Source organism: Aquarana catesbeiana, unplaced genomic scaffold, assembly GCF_042186555.1.
Source record: "Aquarana catesbeiana isolate 2022-GZ unplaced genomic scaffold, ASM4218655v1 unanchor232, whole genome shotgun sequence".
NCBI lineage: Eukaryota > Metazoa > Chordata > Amphibia > Anura > Ranidae > Aquarana > Aquarana catesbeiana.
The window spans coordinates 986,154-1,004,713 of record NW_027362660.1 but is presented as its reverse complement, the minus strand read 5'-3'; the positions used below and the strand labels follow the sequence as shown (position 1 = coordinate 1,004,713).

Sequence of the window (18,560 nt, the reverse complement as noted above, 5' to 3'; positions counted from 1 at the left end):
CTGGAACTCGCTACCTCCATCTATCCGGCTATCCCCTACTCTTGCTACCTTCAGGCAATCCCTGAAAACTCATCTCTTCAGGAAAGCCTATCACGTCTCCAACTAATCTCCTACCACTTCCACCAGCTCATTCCCCACAGTTACAACCTTTTGTACCACCTGCCCCACCCTATTAGATTGTAAGCTCTTCTGAGCAGGGCCCTCTTAATCCTATTGTATTGTATTGTATTGTATTATATTATAACTGTATTGTCTCCCATTTATATTGTCAAGCGCTGCGTAAACTGTTGGCGCTATATAAATCCTGAATAATAATAATAATAATAATAATACTGAGAAGCCCCAAACTGAGGCATTACAATTTTCCACCAATGTGTTGTATGATGAACCAGATGTCTGTCCCCATCAGGCAGATCTGAAGCCAGCCAAGAAAATCTGCCCTGGAAGTCACCAGCGATCCCATATGTAAGGATAGGCAGAAAAGGCTGATCAGTCACCCTATTTTGGCCAGCTGACTCTGCAACAAACAGAGAAATTAGATACTCTGTTCCTGCCATATATGTCTCATATGCCACAGAAGCTAATCTATACCATATCATATCACGTATCTGGGAGAAAACTCCCATCCACAAGTAGCAGCAGTATCAGCAGGCAAGTTCCTATTGCTCTAATAAGCAGTTAAATCTGAAACAACACAAAGTGCTCATATAAAGAACCAATCTTCAAAACAAGATGGTTAAATACTCTTATATGCTAGTAGAGCAATTATAGATGACCTTAGTACTGGCAAGATTGCAGCAAAGTCAACCATAGATGTTGTTACTTTAGACACGTCAAAGACATCTATCCATATGAAAGGTTACCTCCAAATGAGGATCCACAGGTATCCATACAAGTAACGCCTTTAAATAGGATTGATTGGCACCAAAAACGCCTTCCTAGCTCATCAGGACACAGCTTGTGTACATGACAAGCCCTGAATGTGCTACAGCGCGTGCACCGGCAGTTTGCGCATGCGCAGTAATGGTGGGATGCACGGCCGCAGCAAAATCAGTGCCCAATCTAATGCCGCGTACACACGGGCGGACTTTTCGACCGGACTGGTCCGACAAACTTTCCAGCGGACTTTCGATGGACTTTCTAACGAACGGACTTGCCTACACACGATCACACCAAAGTCCGACGGATTCGTACCTGATGACGTACACCGGACTAAAATAAGGAAGTTGATATCCAGTAGCCAATAGCTGCCCTAGTGTTTGTTTTTTTCCGTCGGACTAGCATACAGATGAGCGGATTTCTGGGTTGGGCGGAGTTACGACGTAAAGATTTGAAGCATGTTCCACATCTAAATTCTGTCAGATTTGCGACTGGAAAGGTCCACTGAAGGTCCGGGGAAGCCCACACACGATCGGATTGTCCGTCGGCGTCCGTCAGACCAGTCCGGTCGAAAAGTCCGACCGTGTGTATGCCCCATAAGTCTACATCCATACATCTGAAAATGCAGGAGGAGACCCATAGGGCACCGGGGCATATAATGACACCACGCTCACCGTGGACCCACATATGAGAAATAAATAAATGTAATAAGGTCAATCAATAGTGAAGTCTTAAAGCGGGGGTCCACCTATCTATCGTTTTTTTTTTTTTTGAGTTCATTCACAAACTTTTCTTCTCAGCATTACATACTCACATATTGTGTGTAATATGTCCGCCTGTGTCAGATTTCGTCGGAAAGAATAACTTATATTATTCACTGCAGGCGGTTTCCATCTTCATTGTGGGCATTTGAAGCCCACAAGCATTTATTTCCTGGATGTGGTGAGTGCTGTGCTCCCAGCATTCACCGCTCGTTCCCGCACATGCTCAGTGGCATCCTGGGAAGCCTGAGACTAGCTCCCAGGAGTCTGGGAGAGGCTAGAAACACGCCTACTCCCACGGGAGGAGAACCAGGAAGTGCAAAGAAGAATAGAAAAATAAAAGGTAATTACGGCGATTTAAATTTTTTTAAACGGCATGTCAGCATCTAGGCAAGGAAGAGAATACATACAGATATTGTTCAAAATTTGGGTGGAACCACGCTTTAAAGAAATTTACCCAATGCCATCTAGTGGCCACAGCAGGCAATTACATATTGGAAAAAAAATTATTTTCACACATCCAAAAGTTTGTGTGTTAAAAGGAGATGACGGGAGTAAGTAATTATTTTCTATATCACTGTTGCTCACACAATACCTACATATAATAGATCTAGTCAAAGACTCTCCAATAAAACACCTAATACCCAGAAGGGTATCACTAATATATCAAGGGTATCACATAAATATGTAACAATGTGGGTACACACATTCATAGGATCCAAGACTTCACTACCACCTCAAACCCATGAGAAGGGGAACAGATTTTTCATAGAAACCTAGTCTCAGTCTGTGTCATTGCGTGGGACAGACCTCGTGGTCACCCGCACTGAATGGAAAATATATCTCTTTTAAAATTATTTAGATTATATGTACTTTATAATTTAATCTTCTAATTCTCGCGAATCACAAAACCCTCTTATTCAATGGATGTACTTATTAAATATATTTTATATTTATTTATTTATATTTAAGAAACCGCAACCAATAGCCATACAAAGACTATTTACTAACTCAAGACAACTGCAAGACTCTAGTGATTACCTATAGAAAAGACTTAAAACAACTTACTTCATTCAGACCTGGTGATTTTGTAGCCTGTAAGCAAAAAATCCATTGGGTCTCCAACTGTAAGAGGCGTTTGTCAATACCCCCACCCCTAGGGGACCCCTGACATGTTCAAGAGCAAAGAACTTCATATAGCTCAACTCAAAGTCATGATATAGGCCAATATGGTGGCTGATAGCCAATTCCATTTTGCCATTTGGGATTTCATAATCGTAATCTCTGATCCATTTTTAAAAGGTCTTTTAGTCTTATCTACATAAAATGCCTTGCATTGGCACCCACTGTGTCACAATTAGTGGCTTCCTTAGGTGTATGTGCCCTTTCCTTTCTGACTCCAAGGCATGGTGGAGATTCTCTCCTGCAGATGACTATGAGTTAGGTGATCTTTGAGGGACCTTGCCCTATGGTAGGCCACATTTGGTTTATCACCCATGTTTTTGTCTACTCTTTGGTCATCTCGTAAGAGATGCCAATGGCCTTGCAGTATCTTTCTAAAATCCACATGGTTTGGAGAAAACTCTGGAATGATACGAGTGGGTGCGTTGTCCTCTATCCTACGGTGAGTATACAAAAGAGACTGACGAGACCTTTCCTTTGTTCTGTTGAAAGCTTTTTTTAGGCATTTATTGCTGTAGCCTCTCCATAATAGGCGCATTTGTAAATCTCTAGCCTGAACCAAAAAATCCTCCTCACGACTGCAATTTCTCTTACGTCTTAAATATTGACCATACGGTATGCTGTTATTCAGGGATATGGGATGGGCACTATCAGCGTGGTGGATGGTATTAGCTGAGGTTGGTTTCCGATATAAGTCTGTGGTCAGACTACAGTCTGGTCCTTTTAAGATCTGAGTATCCAGGAAAGCAACTTTATTTAGGTCACATTCCATGGTAAAACTCAGATTTAGGGTGTTTCTACCAATCCACTGCATAAATTCTCCAAGCTCCTCTCGTGTGCCCATCCAGATCATCAAAATATCGTCTATGTACCTCGATTGTGACAAGCCACGCTTCGGCTGGCACAATGATATCATCCGAAATCTTCAATAGATCTCTAGTATCCTGTACATACGAAGGTAAAGAAGTAACAAATGGTCTTAGATAGTCGTCTATCAATTTACTCGCTTTCTCAGAGATACATCCTATCCCTGATACTATTGGCCACCCAGGTGGTGTATCTTTGTTCTTATGCACCTTCGGTAAAAAGTAGGTATAATTGGATATTGAGAAATTCAGATATATTTTTGTTCATAAGGCCAGCCTCAAATGCTCTAAGAATACTCTCCCTAAATTCCTGGTAAAACGTCTGAATTTGTTTTTCAGGGACCATTCCTTGCTATTAATAATATCCATACACATCCTAATATACTTTGGGCGATCCAAAATCACCACATTCCCTCCCTAATTTTATAATTATATTATCGTTTTTACACAAATTCTGCAGAGCTAAATTTTAGGAGTGAGTAAGGTTGCTCTTGCGGTGGATATATCAGGAAGAGATCTTATGCCATGGAAAACTTTCTGAACAAATGACCAGATATGTATATTACGTTGCAGCGGGGGGAAACGATTGGGATTTATTTTCGTATTCTGAGATTACTTCAAGTTTAGTGTTCAAAGTCTCCGACAGCGAAGCAACTGGATCTATGCAATCAAATGGGTTACTTTCTTCCCAAAGTTGCATAAGGTGTTTTAGGGCCCGAAAATCGTTGATGGTAAAATCCTTCCACAGCTCCATATCCTTAGCTTTTTGAGCCTGTGGAGTAACAGTAGTGTTGTGAATGACATGGAACAATAGTTTCCTAGCAAAGAGCATAACATCCTTTGCCAGCCCAAATCTATTGCCTTTCTGGGTGGGCAAAAACTTAAACCTACTGTATATGACTAAAGTCAGCCAGAGAGTGTGAGCATCTCTAACACTTCGCTGAAGTCCCCGGATAAATTTTGGCTAGTTTTGCTGGTGTATAATATATTCTGTGCAGAAATTTAAATTGAATCAGACGATCTCTTGCCGATACTAAGCGTGTAATTGGGAAACTCCACATATCATCCCAGTCTTCTCCTCCCAAGTCTGGAACCTCTGCCACCCACTGCTCCCTACACCTGACTACTGAGGGAGGAGGAGTAGGAAAGTGCTCCTTGTATAGTTCCGATAGGGTTTTTTTCATTGACTCGTCCAACAGGACAGATTCCAATGTGAAGGGCCTCATTACCACCCTGACAGAGCCAAACTGAGATACAAACGCATGCCTTAATTGAAGGTAAAGGAAAAGAGTTGGGCAGGTCAAATCTCTGTTTTAGATCATCAAAGTGGGATAATTCTCCTCCCCCCCCCAACAATGTCACCCAAGGTCCTTACCCCCTTTGACCCCCCTATTATTGGGTCTGGTATAGAAAGAAAGTGGGAAAAACAGGGATTCAACCACAAGGGAGAAGCCCTCTGAGTCTAGAGACTCAGATGCAGGCACCAGTAGGTTCTGAGTATTGTACCAGGCCCTAATGGTAGCTCTCATAGTTCCGTTAAAGGAAATTTGGCTCCAGGACCATGATGAGCCAGGAGTCATAGACTCTCATATGAACCCAGCACCGCTGCCTCCAATGCCATGGCAGAATCTCCTTCATCCCCAAGAATCCACCCGCGCACAAAAACTTCCTGGCCAGCCAAAAAATACTTGTATAGATCAGGCAGCACAAGACCCCCCTGCCCCCAGAGCTCCTGAAGAGCCCAGAGACCTACCCTGGGAGGTGAGTTTCCCCATATGAATGAGCCAAAAATGCCATGCACCCGACGAAAGAAGGGATGCAGGATCCACACCGGAGAATTGTGGAAAAAATATAAAAAGACCGTAAGGATCTTCATTTTGAGAAGATTTATACATCCCAAAACCGACAAAGGGAGGTTCTTTCATAATTCAGCTTTCCTTTTAAAGAGGTCCAGCAGGGGCAGAAAATTTAAGCTAAGATAGTCCATAGCCCTTGCAGAGATGCAAATCCCCAAATACGTGAAACAGGTGATCCATTTCAATGGTAGCCTCGGGTCCGACACAACCTCAGTGCCCTGGTCAAGTGGCAAAATGGTCGACTTGTCCCAGTTCACTCTAAGGCTGGAAAATTTCAAAAAAATTATCTAAATACCTAAAACTGCATGCAGAGAGGGACCTGGATAATTCAAAAACAGTAATATGTCATCCGCATACAGCGCCAGGCACTTTCTGATTGAGCCAACCTCCAGTGCACACACCTCGGAGAGGAGCGCAATGCCACCACCAATGGTTCAATCATAAGGAAAAACAGGAAGGGTGATAACAGACAACACTGCCTGATTCCCCCGTCCACAGCAAAAAAAGGAGGATATTGAAGCCGCTATTTTTAACACCATCCTAGGTGCACTGTAAAGTAGAGACACCCACTTACAGTAACGCGGACCAAAGCCCATACGCATCAACACTGCCCTCATATACCCCCAAGCCACTAAGTCAAAGGCCCTGTTCAGCGATACCACCGCCCTGGTCCTCATTGTCTTATGAGAAATTTGCAAGTATGTAAATAGACGATGGAGATTTGTACCCGTCGACTTCCCAGGCATCAAACCCCTTTGATCAATATCTACCAGGGCTGGCAGCACCACCGCCAACCCAGTGGCCAAGTTCTTTGTAAGGATCTTTAGATCTGCATTTAGGAGGGCTATTGGTCTATAAGAGGAGCAACATGTATGATCCTTGCCTGGATTGGGCAAGAGCACCACATACGCTTCCAACATAGCTGTCACGATCAGGCGTCAGGCTTGAAGACCAGTTGCTATAGCAGTTGCAGGACAACCACTGACCAGCAGGATAGGTACACAGGCAGTCATCCTGGCAGATGACACAGGCTCAGCTGAGGTGCGGAGTCTAAGCACTAACTGGTGTTAACCAGAGCTCCTGATGGTGGAGATAGATTTAGCTGCATGCTATTACCAGGTTGCAGTCCTCAGGTTTGCCCCACAAGGGTGTGAGCAAGCCGGGGTCCAGAAGCAGATGAGCAGATAAGGGTCAAACAACAGAGTGGTCAGTAAACAAGACAAAAGGTTGGTAACGAGTAGTTGCAGGTTGGGATCAGGTAGTCGAGTAGTCAAGGAACAAGCCAAGGTTCGATCACGAGTGGTAGCAAAATACAGACGGCAGCAGGGAAGTCAAGAGCAAGGCACTGGCTGAGGAGGCACAATAACCTGGCAAAGAGGAAGTGCTGAGACAAGGCTTATATAGGAAGTTCATGGGAGGAGCAAGGAGTTCAAGGTTCAACAGCAATCAAGACATAAGGCAGGGTTGTCCAATGGATCAGATAGGATTGTCCAATAGACCAGGCAGGGAGCTGTCCAGCATCCCAGATAGCTCAGTGGGATGAGTCAACGCCAGACACCCAGTCCCAGGTTCGAGCCCAGGTCCTGACAATAGATGATAGTAACACTTTGTAATCAAAGAAATATGAATATAGTGATTGCAGCCTAGGTGTAAGCATGTCAGAATACTCTCTATACCATTCCACCGGGAACCCATCTGGGCCCGGAGAATTGTGTGGGGGAAACAAGAGGATGGCCGCCTCCATTTCTTTAATAGTGATATCCAGGGTTTTTTTGTGGTGGGAACGTGGGGGAACGCAGTTCCGGCACCTCCAGAACGGACTGCATGTAATGGGAAGGGGTGCTGGGGTGTGCTTCAGGCTCTATTGATGCTGGCTGCTGAGGGATCTATTCTAGCTGGAGGGGATCTATTTTTTCAGGGGGGGGTCTATTCTTACTGGTAGGGGACCTATTGTTGCTGGGGGTGGATCCTTAATAGCTGAGGGGTCAGTTATTGCTGTGAGAGGTCTACTGTTGCGGGAGGGGTCTATTGTTGCTGGCTGCTGGAGGGTCTATTGCTGCTGGCTGTGGGAAGATCTGTTGTTGCTACCAGGGGGCTGTTGTTGCTGCTGGGGGGATTTTGTTTTAGGTTGCCCATTTTTAAGGGCGGATCTATTGTTGCTAGAGGGGGCTTTATTGTTACTGGCAACAGGGGATCTATTTTACTGCTTTTCTTGTTATCATGAACAAATTCCATACAAATTACTTATCACCACAAAAATGATACTTGGTTCTGTATTCTCTAAAAGGGCAGAACTGGAAGGTGGGTAGGAGGAACGGTGCTCAGAGGTGGGTAAAGGCGATGAAAAGGGGTGACTCAGAAAGGGGGCGTTCCTGCACCTATTCTCTGAGAAAAAAAGCCCTGGTGAAAGCCTACACCAGCCAGGTACTATCATCCACTTCTAAAGCAGGTGTTGGAAGACTCGAAAGAAGATTCACCAGCTTTGCCTCATCATATGCAGGAATAGGAGAATATACCCTGAATAGGAGAATATACCCCAGAGTAGTATTCAACAAAAATACTCATGATCTCCTCCAGGTCTTTAACTAGTTCCCCTGCCGAGAGCGGATACGTGGCACACTAACCAGTGCCCTCTGATCCGCCACAAGCAGTGCCAATAATCTGCCATTCTTATCACCCTTTTCAAAAATTGACTCCACCCTATGAAGCAAGGTAGTATGGGCTAAGTTAGTGTCAAACAAGGCAAGTTGTCGCTTGGCTCCCTCCAGGGCTACAAAGGTCATATTCCCTGGAGTAGCTGCGTACTCCCTCTCCAACCTATGTTCCTCAATTTGTAGTGCCTCCCTCTCTGCATTGTGTTCCTTGTGAGATGCCTTAATGGCCAATATGTATTGTCCCCTCAGCACAGCCTTAAATGTATCCCAAACCACCGTATCTACAGCAGAGGACACATTTTTGTCCCCGAAGTTTGACCTGTGCGGTTGTACCTGCTGTGCCACCTGCTTTGTTTGTAGCTAACCAGGTGAAAGCCGCCATGCATTTCCTCCTTCCTTTCTGGATGTCAGTGAGAGAGTTAGTAATAGAGTATCATGGTCAGATAGACCACCCGCCAAGTAGGAGACTTCATGTACAAATATGAGACAAGTGTCATTGGCAAAAGCTAGATCGATTCTGGATGCCATTTTATACGTCCGGGAAAGACAGGAGTAACTCCGAACAGCCGGGTTCTTCCACCGCCACAACTCATTGAGTTGGGCAACAGATACCCAGGAGGGGAGATCATTGGAAGCCACCCTTACGGGGTTGGAAGCATCTAAATCACCATTAAGAATAGAATTAAAGTCACCAGCCAGGAGAAGAGGAAGGTGCATATAGGGGTGTCACCAATAAATCATATAACAATTGCAATTGAAAAGGGAGTGGTATATAAATGCTTGAAATCACAATGGTTGTTTGATATACATCCACCACTAAGATAACATATCTCCCCGCGGATCAGAGATCACCTTCTGGATTGAGCAGGGTATACTCTTGCTGAGCAAAATGGTCACTCCTCTCACATAAGAGGGGAAGCACGAAACATACGGTGTATCCATGATCTTCACAATAATAACACCTTGCTCCCATCCAAATGCGTCTCTTGTAGGAGGACAATTTGTGTTCTGGCCACCTTCAAGTAGCTAAACATTGCTGTCCTTTTCACTTTGGCATTAAGGCCCTGTATATTCCAAGACGGTACTTTAACCGACGGAGCCATAATAGCTTTTCAAAGTATATAGAAACATAACCAGGAAGACAGAAGTAAGCCAACGGCCCTGCCTCTGTGCTCCAAAGGGGCTGCAAAGGAAAACAAGGTTAGGAAAACATAATATTATTTAAAATAGAAAACATAATACCCCCACATGGTGGCACCTGGAGCCTGAAAAAAATGACCCTCCTGTAGTACCCAAGAACACAAGAACAAAAAAAACTGGCATTCAGCTTATGCCCTATATCAATATTTACTGGAAACAGCTGGAACTGTAGCAGAATTCAGTCATCTGCAAAATTGTCCTTCTGCAATGGAAAAGTAAAAATTGTCCAACAAAGTGCTTCAAAAATAAGAGAAAAACAAAAATAAAACAGTAGAACAGTCCAGGAGCTCCTATGTGTGTGCTCCAAAATGCAGTTATCCCGCACTCCTTATTTCCAGCAGGGAGAACACAGGTGTAGATATGCAAATGTAAGGTTTAAATGGAATCAAGCTAGTCCATGGCATCCCCCAGGGACTCAAAAAACGTTACAGTACTGTGATACTCGACTCGCAGCTTGCTAGGATAGAGCATACCATACTTCAAGATTTTTACCCTCAAACGCTTACGGACTTCAACATAGGACTGGCGTTTCTTCTGCGTTTCTACAGAAAAATCAGCAAACAACATTATCTTGGCATTAACATATTGTACCTCCTCTTTCTTGCGAGCCTCCGCCAGGATCCTGTCATGGTCCCGAAAATTCAGAGAACGCACCAGGAATGCTCGCGGTGGGGACCCAAGTGGCCGTGCACCTGTCAGCACATGGTGAGCCCTTTCCACTACATAAGTGGGTGACGTATTCTTCAGCTGAAGATCTTGAAAGAATTGCTCAGCAAAAATAGTAGGATGGTTTCCCTCAGCTTTTTCCAGAAGGCCCACCACTCTGATGTTGTTACGATGCTGTCTATTTTCTGCATCCTCCATTTATTTTACCATGATGTTCATCTGGGCCTGCAGCTCAAATAGGTGTGTGGAATTGATAGTTGCAGTGTCCTCCACCTCAGAAATATGCTCCTCCACTCCTCTCAAGCGCCCCCTATTTTAATAAAGATCCTGTCTGATTAGGGTGCATTCAGATGCCAGATGGTCGATTCTGAGCATGAGAGCTGCCTTGCTGCTATCAATGGCCACCAGGGTCATAGTAGTAAGGTCCGCTGCCGGGAGATCCCCCTCTGGCTGCAGATTCATACCCTTCAGTGCAGAAGGTGTATCAGGTACCACCGAGGGACCCCCTCCGGAGCCCTTTGCTGCCTTCTCCATGTGCGCTGCAGACTTGCCAGGAGAGTGAGACAAGGCCTTGTGTGGTGGCAAGATGGCGGTGGCCCCGCACATACCACGCTGCTGCTGTGTCTTTTGAGACCGGGGAGCTGAAGCCGATTTTCGAGTAGACATTAATCCTACGTGTTCCCCCTCTGCTTATACAGCAATATCACTCTACAAAAGCTGCGGAGTGCCCCGCAATGGAGTGGGATGTAGAAGGATTCAGTGAAGCTCCTAGGAAACATGTCCTGTCTCGTCTACATCCTAGCCATGCCCCCCTCATCCTCCCCTTTAACAACAATATTATCATCCCCGAGGTTTCCACTCTGAATATATAATAAAACATTCATTGTAACAAACATGCTGTGTATAAATCGGAACTACCAATAATTGTCAATCATCTACCTGATGATGGTGAGGGATGGTGTGATCTTCCTGTGTGGAATCCCGGGAATACAGAGGACGGGGACATCTCTCTGGTGGGTTCCTGGTATTTGGTGGCTCCATCATATCCTTGTGTCCTTCTGAAAACTCCTCCATCACTCCATACTCCTCATCCTCCTCTTTATACTCTTCTTTAACAACAATATTATCATCCCTGAGATTTCCACTCTGAATATATAATAAAACATTCATTGTAACAATCATGCTGTGTATAAATCAGAACTACCAATAATTGTCAATCATCTACCTGATGATGGTGAGGGATGGTGTGATCTTCCTGTGTGGAATCCCGGGAATACAGAGGACGGAGACATCTCTCTGGTGGGTTTCTGTAGCTGGATGACTCCACCATGGTGTCCTGGTACAGATCTTTGTGTTCTTTAAGATACTCTGACTCTTCCATCACCCCATCCTTATCATCCGCCTCTTTTATCTCTTCTTTAACCTCAAAATCTCTCAGGTTTCTACTCTGAATATGGAATAAAAATGGTAACAATGCAGATAATGTACAGATCCTAATGATACTATCAGTGATTGTTCCTCATTTACCTGATGATGGTGAGGGATGGTGTGACCTTCCTGTGTGGAATCCCGGGAATACAGAGGACGGGGACATCTCTCTGGTGGGTTCCCATTACTGGATTCATCTGTAGGAAACACACACACTGACTGAATACATTGTTTCTATGTGTTTATCAGATGATGGGGGATCTAGGTGGACCCTCCGTACTGCTCTCTCCTTTACAATAAAGTCTCCTCTTACCCGGTGATGTGAGGGGCGGCTGATTGTCCATCATGACGTCCTTGTAGAGATCCTTGTGTCCTTCTAAATACTCCCACTCCTCCATGGAGAAATAGACAGTGACATCCTGACACCTTATAGGAACCTGACACACACAATGATACAGTCACCATCCAGACACATCCCTTGTCTGTTACTGGATAATGTCCCAGAATTCCCAGCACCGCTCACCTCTCCTCCATGATCTCTCTGGTGACTTCTAGAATCTTCTTTGTATTTCTCTATTCTATCAGGGAGGGAGGTGGAGGCAATGTGATGGTCATATGATCTCCAGACTTCACAGGAGGAAAACTCTAGATCTGAACACAAAGAGCAAAATCAAATGATATTCCCAGAATCCTCCTCACCTCATCATTCAGGTTTCCATTTTATTAAAGCCCCAGGTCAGGATGAGGTATAATTTACCCACACAGGACCCCCACACTATGCAGGTTAAAAACGTGTTGCAGGCATTCTGATGTCATTACATACAACGCAGGACCAACATGCCCACTTTACTAGTGAGGATGCCAAGGGTCCGCCCACATCCTAAGAGTATCAGAAAAAAAGCCAGATAGAGGGACATTGGGAGGAGGAGCTGTGAAGTCAGTGTGATGTCATAGGACATATAGACTCTGGATGGAGGGACATGTGGATGGGGAGATTTGAGGGGTCCTCTATATGAGGCTCCCATGCAAATCAAATCATTGGTCCTGGGTGTGTCCTACCTCTCCTAAACTGAAGAGAGAACTTTGACCTTTACCATACAGAAATCTGTCAGGAATCTGTGAAAGTAAGCTCTCATGTGATCAGGTGACGTGCGGAGGAACGGAGTGTAAATAGCAGACAATTTTCTCCAGAGCTCCTAATGGTGGGGATGGATTTTGCTGAGTGCTGGTGCCAAGTTTCCACCCCCCCAGGATCACTGCAGGTGTGGAGAAAAGCTGTGTAAGAGGATATGGAGGAGAGATGAGGAGGAGATCCAGGAATCAGGATAAAGGTCAGGACAAGCAACAGACGAGCGCATCCAAGAGATGAAGCCGGGGTCACTACACAGAAAATCAATCCAAGGAAACAACAGGCAGGACGAGGAATAGCAAGAAGGAGCTCAGAGACAAATGAGAATATTGCTCAGCCAATGGGAGATTATCTCAGCATGACTTACATAATGAAGGAGATGAGGGGGAGGGGAGGAAGTCACTTATGGTGACCATAGAGACATGGAAATTCAGCTGGTTCAGCAGGGATCGGTCACATTTCCATCCATGTGTGGTCACTGCCGGATAAAAGTCACTCCATCAGCGGCTGCAGCCAATAGCTTCATCACTGATCTGTGCATTCTGAGAGCGGAGGAGCGCCCCCCATTGTCAGAATACAATAGTGCAGCGGGGAGGATTCCCCCATCCCCCTCCAATGTGTGGATGGGGGAATCTCTTCAGTTCTTTCCTCTCATCCCGCTGGCTGAACAATAAAACTGAACCATGTATGGCCAGCTTTGGAAGCAAAATATAATAATCATCAACTGATCCCCCTGAAGGGGTTAATCTACATATTACCTCCTCTGCCGCCAGATCCTGCAGTGTCTTCTCTCTACGTCCTTCCAAATGCAACTTCCTGCCTGCACCTGACATCACTTCCTGTCTGTATTCCATAGAGACTTCCTGTCTGGGTAGAGGTGAGATCACCACCTTGTGGAGCTCAGAGGAACTGCAGCCCCGAGAAACATCTTGTAGTGTGAACACGGCCTTGTGCTGTGTGTGTATGTACTGTATATCCTTCCCCTTTCTCTCCTCCCTAAGTGTGTATGAAGAGGCGGAGCTCTGAGTGTGTATGAAGAGGCGGAGCTCTGAGTGTGTATGAAGAGGGGGAGCTCTGAGTGTGTATGAAGAGGCGGAGCCCTGAGTGTGTATGAAGAGGCGGAGCTCTGGGTGTGTATGAAGAGGCGGAGCACTGAGTGTGTATGAAGAGGCGGAGCTCTGAGTGTGTATGAAGAGGCGGAGCTCTGGGTGTGTATAAAGAGGCGGAGCCCTGAGTGTGTATGAAGAGGCAGAGCTCTGAGTGTGTATGAAGAGGCGGAGCCCTGAGTGTGTATGAAGAGGCGGAGCTCTGAGTGTGTATGAAGAGGCGGAGCCCTGAGTGTGTATGAAGAGGCGGAGCTCTGGGTGTGTATGAAGAGGCGGAGCACTGAGTGTGTATGAAGAGGCGGAGCTCTGAGTGTGTATGAAGAGGCGGAGCTCTGAGTGTGTATGAAGAGGCGATGTGCACAACTATGTACCCCATGCTGATAAAAGACAGCCCTGCATGGGAGACACATGTTTGCACCTCTTGTGAATGTGCATGTACTAGAAATAGAATGTGAAAGAACAGTTGTCTCCACAGCTATATCAGTGATATGAAGCCTGAAAGTGTGTTACCTGTTAGCTGGTAAGTTAGTGGCGGCCTCAGCAGTACAGAGACAGAGAGCAGAGCACCACTCAACTTGGCAGTAGGGATGGAGAGGAGGGGGTCCGAGGGAAAGGGCACAGTAGGAGAGGTCACTACACAGACATGGAATGGTCTCTGAGATCGTCCAGAGCAGGGAGAGAAAAAAAACATGGAGGCTAGGGGGCGGGGCTGGTTATGTCACAGGGACATCGGGACACTGAAAGAGAAAGTAGGAGTGATAGAAATGAATGGAAAGGGGAAGGAGAAAGCAAACAGAGGAGCGGGAAAGTTGTGTGCATCTAGAATCGCTCAAGAAAGCACTACTAGCCGATGCCTTCCCAACCTCATGTGCTCCACCTGTTCCACTCTACCCTTGCTGAGGGACTAGTAGTACAGTGCACGATGCAGGCAGGGGGTGGGTGTAGTCCTACGATCTAGCCTACATGCAGGGACAAAGCTGCTCTCTGTCTACTATGGTGCATTCGCCAACATATTGTGTGCTGGGCATGGTTGTACCCGGCACATTGCGCCTTCTTCCCACATTACCCTCCTGCCCGCCCTGCCCTGCTCCCCAGCAGGACAACACTCAAGGATGACACTAAACTAGAGGGAAGAGGAAAAAAAAAACAAGGTTGGGACTTTAAAGGCACTACCACATAAACATTGAGAAGCAATAGAAAAATATTGAACGTTTATTGAAAAACATATATAAAATAATATTGCACATGACCGTAGCTACAGTGTATACAAAAATGCAAAGAAAGATGAGACTTGCTGAACCCGACGCGTTTCAGAGATGGGTGCTGTCTCCATCAGGGAATTTCACAGAAAATATAATATCTATAAAATTCAAATGCAAAGTGATCAACAATGATTGAACCCTTCCAAATAATACTGGATAATCATACACAGAATACTGAGGGTATTGAAAACTTCAATCATAGTCATTTGCATGTACATAAAAGTATCCACATTAATTAAAAAATAAATTACACTGTCACATGGAATCCCCTGCGTTTCCCGTCAATATAGTCGTTGCTTCAATTCAAGATGGATTTGGATGGAGGAATAGCCAAGTGTTGTGTGGGGATCAAATCCCCAATCACACCAAAAAGAGTTGAAATCTGGAAACCCAGACACAACAAAAACACTAGAGGGAGGTAGTTGTTGTCCAATAACCATGTGCCCGCCCCTCAACACAAGTGGTAGTTTAGTGATTCTAGATTTCTTACACTGCACTGTCCAGGACAAATCGATAGTCCGCCCCTGTTGCTGTGCTGCCTGGGACCAATGGACCCACTGGTAGGGCCTGCCCTGCTCTAACCACTTCAGCCCCAGAAGGATTTGCCCCCTTCCTGACCAGGCCACTTTTTGCATTACGGCACTGCGTCGTTTTAACTGCCAGTTGCACTTTTTGCTATAATTAATATCCCCCCCCAAAAAATGTCAGTTTAGACCAATATATATTCTTCAACATATTTTTGGTAAAAAAAATCGCAATAAGCGTATATTGATTGGTTTGTGCAAAATTTATAGCATCTACAAAATAGGGGAAAGATTTATGGACTTTTTATTATTTTATTTTTTTTACTAGTAATGGCAGCGATCTGCAGTTTTTATTGGGACTGCAACCTTGTGGCAGACAGATCGGACACTTTTTTGGGACCATTGACATTTATACAGCAATCAGAGCTAATAATAGCCACATAAATGTCACTGTCACGGAAGGGGTTAACACCAGGGGGCGATCAAGGGGTTAACTGTGTTCCCTAGGTGTGTTTCTAACTGTGGGGGATGGGACTGACTGGGGGAAGAGACAGATCGTTGTTCCTACTTAGTAGGAACACACGATCTGTCTCTACTCCCCTGACAGAACGGGGATTTGTGTGTTTACACACACAGATCCCCGTTCTCGTTCTGTCAGGAGCCAGGCATGAGCATCGGCTCTGGGGACACGCTGCGGGCACACGCACCTGCTATAGCGTCTTAAAGAGCCAATGTATACCTACGCTGATTTGTGCAGCCGTGCCAACCTGCCACAGTATAACTGCGGCGGCTGGTCGGCTAGCGGTTAATAAAATATAAGAAAACATTCAGGCCAAAGTTTTCTAACTTCTTATGCAAAGTACACACGAGCAGACTTTTCGACTGGACTGGTCCGACGGACCGAGTCCTCCAGACAATCCGATCGTGTGTGGGCTTCATCAGACCTTCAGCGGACTTTTCCAGTCGAAAATCTGACGGACTTTAGATTTGAAACATGCTTCAAATCTTTCCAACGGACTCGAGTCCGGTCGAAAAATCCGCTTGTCTGTATGCTAGTCCGACGGACGAAAACCCACACTAGGGCAGCTATTGGCTACTGGCTACTGGCTATCAACTTACTTATTTTAGTCCAGTCGTACGTTATCACGTACGAATCCGTCGGACTTTGGTGTGATCGTGTGTAGGCAAGTCCGTTCTTTCAAAAGTCCGTCGGAAGTCCATCAAGAGTCTGACGAAAGTCCACCGGAATGGCCGTCGGACTTTTGTTGCCGAAAAGTTCGCTCTTGTGTACGCGGCCTTACTCTACTTTTTCTGCTACATTGTAGACAGTAGGGGTTGTAAAATAAAACCTTATAACTTCTTGTAAGGACTCTCCTATAAAAATAGTTCCTCTGTTACTCTCTGTAGATTCTGTATTTACAAACTACTTCTGATAACACTTTTACTGTGGCTTTTGCAGTAGCATTTGCCACTGACCAAACTTCTGGCCATCCAGAAAACATGTCCATATAGACAAAATGTATACTTATGCCGCGTACACAGGGTCGGACTTTTCGGCTACAAAAGTCCGACAGACTCTTGACGGTCTTTTGGCGGACTTGCGGTAGACTTTCTAACGAACGGACTTGCCTACACACGATCACACAAAAGTCCGACGGATTCGTACGTGATGACGTACACCGGACTAAAATAAGGAAGTTGATAGCCAGTAGCCAATAGCTGCCCTAGCGTGGGTTTTTGTCCGTCGGACTAGCATACAGACGAGTGGAGTTCTGGGTCCGGCGTAGTTACGACGTAAAGATTTGAAGCATGTTTCAAATCTAAAGTCCATCAGATTTGCGGCTGGAAAAGTCTGCTGAAAGTCCGGGGAAGCCCACACACGATCGGATTGTCCACCGGATTTGGTCCGTCGGACTTTTGTAGACGAAAAGTCTGACCGTGTGTACGCGGCCTAAGATCCTGACTTGGGAATCTAGATGTATCTTTTTGTAATCTCTGGAAGGGAAGTTCAGCTTTTGGTAACATCTCTGGTAACAGGTAAAACAATAAATGGTATATTATAAAAACAACTGTGGAGAACCCTGGCTCTATCCCATGCTCATTTACTAAGGCAGCCATAACTGCTTGTGACTGATGACACAGTCCATGTGTCAAGCTGGAGGGAAAATAGTGTCTGGCAGACATTAAAGATCACCTTTTTCCAAAGTCCTTTTTCATAAGAAGTTGCCCCCTGTGGACCACTTGTACTTCTTGTTCTGGAGTCCTCAAAGTTTAATTATTAATCCCAGCTATACTGGGCCAGAACTAGGGTAGAATCTGTGAGTTAACACAGACCCAGCAAGTGTGCGGGGCTGTAATGCAGCATCCTTTATTCGCCTGGTCTGCTTCCATGTGTGGGTTTTAATGTTAGTATGGTCATCTCAGGAAGCGGCTGGAAGGCTGAAGACAATCAATTAAATCAACATCAATTAACTTAGCATGCGTAATTGGTTTACCTGCCGAAATAAAAACCTTCTAGCCCTTCAAGTGGAACCAAAATCATGTACCAATAAGGTGGCTGGGTTTAAATGTATGCATTTTGTATTGTTAGATTTGCACATAAACAACAATACAAAATCAGACTTTGTAAACCTTTCATTGGACAAATATTTAGTTTGGCTGTTTGCAATAATTGCTGCACAGAATGTGGGACCATTAAAAGATAAATAATTTACCAAAATAATGTCTGTAAACTTTTCTAGTAGCACCTTGTATACAGCTACTGCTCTGATATATCGGGGTGAACCCTTCATTACTGGGTCCGGCTTGCATGACATATATTACAATGGCTTGGTTTTCCTAACATGCTCTTTGTGTAAGAACTCCAGTTTCATGTTATAAAAAGGACAGCCGTTTCCTGGCAATATTATAATTTCTCTTTGCTTGCTCTGTTGTTAGTTTTAGCTAGATAACACTTAGATAAGTCCTTAGTTTCCATCTGACTTTATTTTCCTGATGTCACAACATGACATGGCCATTCACTGTATTGTTCATTTAAGCACAAGAGA

General features: G+C 45.0%; 2 protein-coding genes across 2 annotated transcripts in view; one reads left to right on the top strand and one right to left on the bottom strand.

Moving 5' to 3' along the window:
* The window catches only part of LOC141121791 (uncharacterized), a 428,955-nt gene that overhangs the window by 181,549 nt on the left and 228,846 nt on the right, over window positions 1-18,560 (top strand). The gene's annotated exons all lie outside the window — the stretch shown is intronic.
* Window positions 1-18,560, bottom strand: part of LOC141121808 (uncharacterized) — a 79,539-nt gene that overhangs the window by 23,818 nt on the left and 37,161 nt on the right. The window lies entirely within an intron of this gene.